Below are 6,497 nucleotides of genomic sequence, written 5' to 3'. Positions count from 1 at the left end.
CCTCCCGCCCCAAAAGTGTTATATATGCATGAATTAGCTTAACATCTCAAAGCAAGGTTTAGTAATAAGCAGTTCACTTATCTAACCTCTGCTGGCTCGCTTTCTTTAAGTACTCATGAAAGAGATGACAATGTACACATACGGTTTAGATACATACTCGGCTTATCTCACTGTTGCATCAGATTAAATTAGAATGAAACCACCTGAAGTCTTCTGCCAGAACTGCACAGAGAGGTTTGCCTTCATTCGTTTTAATTATCCAGACACATCAACAATGTTCTAGTTGCTGTAACGTAGGTAGTCAGTACCATTGCCTATGTGCAAAGCACATGTGTGTCCTTCACACATGCTTCAAAGGAGCAAACTTACCCCTTTTTGCTGCTAGAATGTGGAGAAGACTTTTGCATAAAGGAGCTGAAATGCTTGCTTTGAGCAATGTTGTTTTCGCTTACACTCTAAATGGCGTAATGTGAATCCAGATTTTATTTAATTCGATAAAACTAACACACAAACAAAAACACAATGCATGAAAGCATGGATGCAGAAATCTGTGCTTTAACTACACAGATGAATGTTTCAAAAACATCCAGGACTGATTGAATTAACTTTTTTAATTCACCCAATTTGCATTTTAAGCAACAATCCCTCAGGTTTTTTAGGACTCCTTGGCTTTATGTACCACATACCCTTTAGAATAACTTCTGCGGGTTTAACACTTTTCGAATTAAACCAGAATTATTATATCCTATATGTAATGAAGTAGTGCTGTAGCCTAAAACTAACAAACAGCTAATTAAAACAAAAAGAAAGGTTTCATATGTGTCATAACACTGATGTTTGTATCTCTGACAACTGCAGGGGCTCCTAGTCCCAAATTCTTGCTGTCATGGCTGAGACTCAACCTTGGACTCAAATGACAGACATGGATAAAAAGTTCAGCAGGTTTATTGTGAGCACTGAAAGTAAACAGGCTGATAAAGCTGTTTAGCAATGCTAAGGAAGGAGGAAGCTTGCTGACAAACAAGTAAACAGAATACCACTAAAGCTCAAAGGAGAGGAAACATCACAGTTTGTGCAACAACATGGCATCGAGTGAGTTCTTTAACCTTAAATGCAGAGAGGAACTCACCTGCTATTGACCAATTGCACACAGGTGAGTAATTGGTGACAGCTTCCACGAGTGTAAGTCAGGAAGGAAGGGCCTCCTGGAGGAATCCTATCCCTGAAACAGCATTTACAAACACGTGCACACACACAAACAGAGTACAGAGAGAGACAAGCAAAGGATAGAAAACAGAAGGTCAACACAGAACTAAGGGACCACCTTTTACAAGGTGTCATCAAGAGTTTCTGAAAGCCTGCCCATCAAACTATTTATTACGTGTTCAATTATGAAGGAGAATAGCTGTATTTAAGTAATATGTAAAAATTTTGGGGGCTAATTCAAGTAGCTTTTTAATCACACCAGATGCCAATGTGGTGTTATTACACGATTTTCACTCCTAACAATGAAAGGCTAATGATGATGGTGATGTTGTATATAACCCAAGGATATATGGCATGCATACTCCACCCCACGCATGTGGACACTGAAGTTTTTGAATGAGGTAACTCAAGAACAAGGCAAATTCATGGCACAGGTGCGTAGACTGAAAATCTTAGACAACTTTCATTTCAGTGACCTCAACCTCAGAGGTCAGTTTTCTGAAAATATTGTGAATGCAGTAACTCAAGAAGGAAGTCACCTAGGATTTTCAAATTAATATCTACGAGGAGGCTGAGAGGTAGCACCAGTGTTTTTCATATTGCAACGTCAAAAATGTAAATTAAAGTGACCCTGTGCAAATATTTTCTGTTCTTATAGTGGGACAAAAATATGTTCTATTCTGGGCTGAAGTTCACAATCTGTCAGATCGACCCAATCAGATGTAACTGAAGTGCAGCTGAATTAAAATACTGTAAACTGTAGCTCATTAATGCACGTTTAGTGCTCTTATCATGTGATTTTCCAACAGTCACAGCAGGAGAGTCTCAGCCATGTCTCTCTACTCATCAGCTGCCTGTTTATCAGCAAACTTGCACTTTAATGATTGATACTGGGAGAACTAATTATGACACCTCAGTTCACTCATTAAGCAACACAGCTACAAATGATTAATTGATTTATCACATTTTCCCAAGGCTCCATTTATAATCTCATGCTGAAATGAGTTTGAGGAAGGAGGGGGAGGAAAAAGAGAGAGAGGGTACTGAGGGAAAGATGAAGAGGAGATTGGAGAAAGGACAAGGCAGAAAGAAAAGAAGGGTGAATGCAATGAATGATGAAGGGAGGGAAGGCTAAAAGGTGCTCGTAGGATTTTAAGGGTGGAGTAGAAGTTAACAAATATTAATATACTCCAACCATTACTGTTAAAGTATATTAATGCACTGCAGTCTCAAAAATAAGTGGTGAGAGGGACAAATAAAAAACAAGCAATGTGAGAAAAAACAAAAACCTATCAGCAAAAGGCTGGGTTTTTATGGCTGTCAGGACTTTTTTGAGGCATGTTACAATTTCTAAATGAGCCAAGACATTCATGAAATACTAAAATGTCTCACTTTAAACATTTGCTATGTTTTCTGTGTTGTACTGTGAATGAAATGTGGGTTTATGAGTTGTGCAAATAATTGCATTTTACATAACGTCACAAATTTTACCTAGCATCCCAAAGATGTGGAGCAGGTTAAGGAGACGCTGTATATATGAAACAGTTCATTTACCATTTACCAACTGGAAATGTGCCAGTGTGTTAAGAAGAAAGGACTACTTTGAGGGGCTGATGAATGCAGAGGACAGTTACTGAACCAGGAAGTGCACGGATTTGGTAAAAATGAAGCGAAATGGAACAAAGAGTGTAAAAGTGATCGGTCCAGACGACGTACTTGAAGCGATTTAGGATGTTTGGGAGAGAAGGCAGTGGTCTCCTTTTTTAACACAATCCTGGAGAGTGGGAGGATGTCTAAGGAAAAGAGAAAAAGTGTACTGGTACAGATTTTAAAGAATAGGGCGATGTGCAGAAATGTAGTATGAATAACACCAAAAGAGGATAGTGGCGGTGATGGACAGGTTAACAGATCAGGTTAGGCAGATTATCCCTGGAGTATGATGTCTGCAGAAGACATGATGGGACATGATCTGTAGTTAGAGTAGGGCGAAGGTGGAAGAGGGATACACAGTCAGTGGAAGCAAGCAATTAAAGTCAGTGGAAGCAAGACAGAATGCATGTAGGTGAATGAGAGGCCGACAGGGGGAAAGGTGAACATGCAAGAGTAGAGATAGATGAGTTTAAATGCCTGAGGTCAACCATCCAAAGCAATAGACAGTGCACAAGAGAGATGAAGAAGTAAATGCAGGTAGGGTGGAGTGGGTGAAGAGGAGCCTCAGGGGTGATGTATGACAGAAAGATAGCAGCAAGAGTGAAAGGGAAGCTCCGCAAGACGTTAATAAGACCTGCTATGATGTATGATTTAGAGATGACGGCACTAACAAAAAGACAGGAGGTGGAGCTGGAGGTGGCAGAGTTGAAGTTCTTAAAGTGGGAGTGACCAGAATGGAGAAGACTAGAAAAGAGTATATCAGAGGGACAGCTCAGGTTGGAGTGGTTAGTGGGGTATGGTCTGGCCATGTGCAGAGGAGCGATGGTGGATATATTCCAAACTGGTTTTCAAATAAATCACAGCACTGAAGATGACCAATTATATTCTTATAGAGACATTTTGAACAATCTCATGCTTCCAGCTTTGTGGAAATAGCCTCTTCTGGTTCCAATAAGACTGGTCCATAAAGGCATGAAGATGTCTTTCATGTCTTTCAGTCTTTTGGACTGAGCTTGTACCTTTTCAAAATATGACACATTTCACCTTTTTTCAGTTTTGTTTTGTTTTTTAAACTTAGCACTATATAAATAAAGTTATTGTGAAAGGACTAAAGGCTCCTCTCTCGTTGTTGGAAGTCAACCTAACATCTCATTGTCAATGCGTATTCTTCATGCATGTCATTTTCTCAATGTTTTAAGCAATTGCACTCCTACATTGCTGACAATAATTGTTGGTGCCTATAGTTTCATTATTACATTGCTTTCCCTAATGTCACCCACTACTTAGCGGAAAAGCAGAAATTCCATTTACGAGACCACTTCCTCTGTCTTACAATGTTCCCCCAGTGTCGTCACATAAAGCTTGAACTATTTTGAACACTTATGGACTTTTGTAAAATGGAATTTAGAGACTGATAGGAACAGATTGTAGAATGGACGAGAGAAGAGAGTTTATTTCAGAAGGAGAAACAATGGCTTTTGGGAGGAAAGAAAGAAGTTTCTTGGGACAAGAAGAGGAGGTCTATCTGCAGCAGAAAAGGAGGCCTATCAGTAGGAGGTGTAATGAGATGCTGAGGCTCGGCTGCCTAACAATAGCTGCTGTGTGTCGCTGCTTAGCCTGGTGCTCTCCACCTATTTGTCATAATCACAGCCAGTTTTCTCATTAGTGGAAACCATTAGCCCTTAAAGCTTTATCTGCCTCTTATCAATCCCACCACTACCACATCACCAGGCTCTCCACTCACACACAGACACCATAAAGGTCTACAAACACAAAGAACATGGAACATAGTAGTGCAACCCAGCAAAACCAATATGGATGATGCCACAGTGGCACCTCAGTGCCTTGCTCAGGTATCTCATAAAGACGTCACTGACCCCGAACATCTAACTCCAGCAGACCCAGCACAAGTTACAAAGTATACCCACCCTAATCTGGCTCCATTAGCACCGTCTGTCCCTCCCCAGTTGCTGGGCTTTGTTCAGCTGTCAGGATGACCAATGACATCGCACTGCTGCTTGATTCATGGCGACGACCCTGAGATCACATCTGATGGGAGCGTCAGGCCAAAGACCAAACACACCCCCAGCAGCCCATTATAGTCTATTTATCTAGCTGGACATCTAATGGGAGCACTCTGTTTCCACTCCGACACTGTGATCCTATCGCTGAAGCTTTGGTTAAGACTTGGACTTCTTGGCTGGGGCTATAAGAGCTGGTGTGGATTAATAATTGGAAGCTGTTAACTTCTGAGACCTTTAAAAAGGAATCAAACTTGTCTGGTACCGGTGGAAACTCTTGTGCTTTTAAGTGTACTCAGAGATGTATGCAATCGTGTTCTCAACCATCCTCTGAAAACTGTCTCAGAGTCGACAAATGAGCTGACAAGTAACACAAACACAAGAATGGCACACACCTGCTTCAGCAGATTAGACCATAGTTAGCTAGCCTGCTCATCAACTTCATCAAATAAATAATTACAGAGCCAAATCAGCTGGACATGGAGCGCTCCAATTAACACTTGGACTTGTCAAGCAGCATCCTCTGGGACTGAAAAATGAGGCAAACAGTTTTTGTTATGAGAACAATAGGCATTAAAAGCAGTGTAGGGAGTAATGTGTTTTTAAGTAATGCGTCACAGTAACGACGTTATTATTGCGATAACGAGCACGGTAACTAGTTATTATGCCAAAATCAGGAGCGCGTTAATCGTTACTGGGACTTAGATATGCTCGTTATTCGTTACTTCTTATGTTTCGTTCGGCTTACCTCGGAAATCGGAACACGGACCTGGGAATATTGTCCCACTCGAGTAAACGGCGTTCTGGTGAGCCTCGTCAGAGAAGTTGTGATTCCACATGCATAGCTGGCCAGTCCAGCTATGCATGTGACGCTGTGACGTAGGCTAGAATCATGGGAGCAGTCAACGACGGTCCAGGCGTGGGATTTCTCTCATGGAAATATGCACATTATATTTTCCTTTCTATTGATAGTGGCACAGTGCTAACATGTAAGCAAGCTAGAAGACTGTTAGGGAAGCAACACATTAACAAGAGAATTCTGAGTAAAACCAAAGTTACTTTCCCTAGTAACTAGCTACTTGGAAAGTAACGAGTAACTTGAAGCAACTGAGTTACTTTTGATAGAAGTAACTAGTAATGTAACTAAGTTACTAATTTAAAGTAACTTACCCAACACTGATTAAAAGACAGTCATAGTAAACTCATCCATTAACTTCTGATGTCTGGTTTTTACCATCCCAAGCTCCGTGTTTGAAACAGTGAGGGGAGAATCTCTGGGGTCTTCCCTAAAGTGTACCCCACTTCATCGCCCTTCTTGACACTAAATAAGGACAGTCACTTACATCATATTTTTTTCACTCAGTAAGACTCTACATTAGTTATCCTGATCATAGCAGCACTAGAAAAGTGTTTTCTACTTACGGTTAATTCAATTTTATTTATACAGCGCCAAATCACAACAACAGTCACCTCAAGGCGCTTTATATTGTAAGGCAGACCCTGCAATAATGCATACAGAGAAAAACCCAATAATCATATGACCCCCTATGAGCAAGCAGTTTGGTGACAGTGGGAAGGAAAAACTCCCTTTTAACAGGAAGAAACAGGAACCAGAACCAG

This window comes from Pundamilia nyererei, unplaced genomic scaffold (assembly GCF_000239375.1).
Source record: "Pundamilia nyererei isolate P.nyererei 1_Seehausen unplaced genomic scaffold, PunNye1.0 scaffold00237, whole genome shotgun sequence".
Taxonomy (NCBI): domain Eukaryota; kingdom Metazoa; phylum Chordata; class Actinopteri; order Cichliformes; family Cichlidae; genus Pundamilia; species Pundamilia nyererei.
This window is presented reverse-complemented; position numbering follows the sequence as displayed.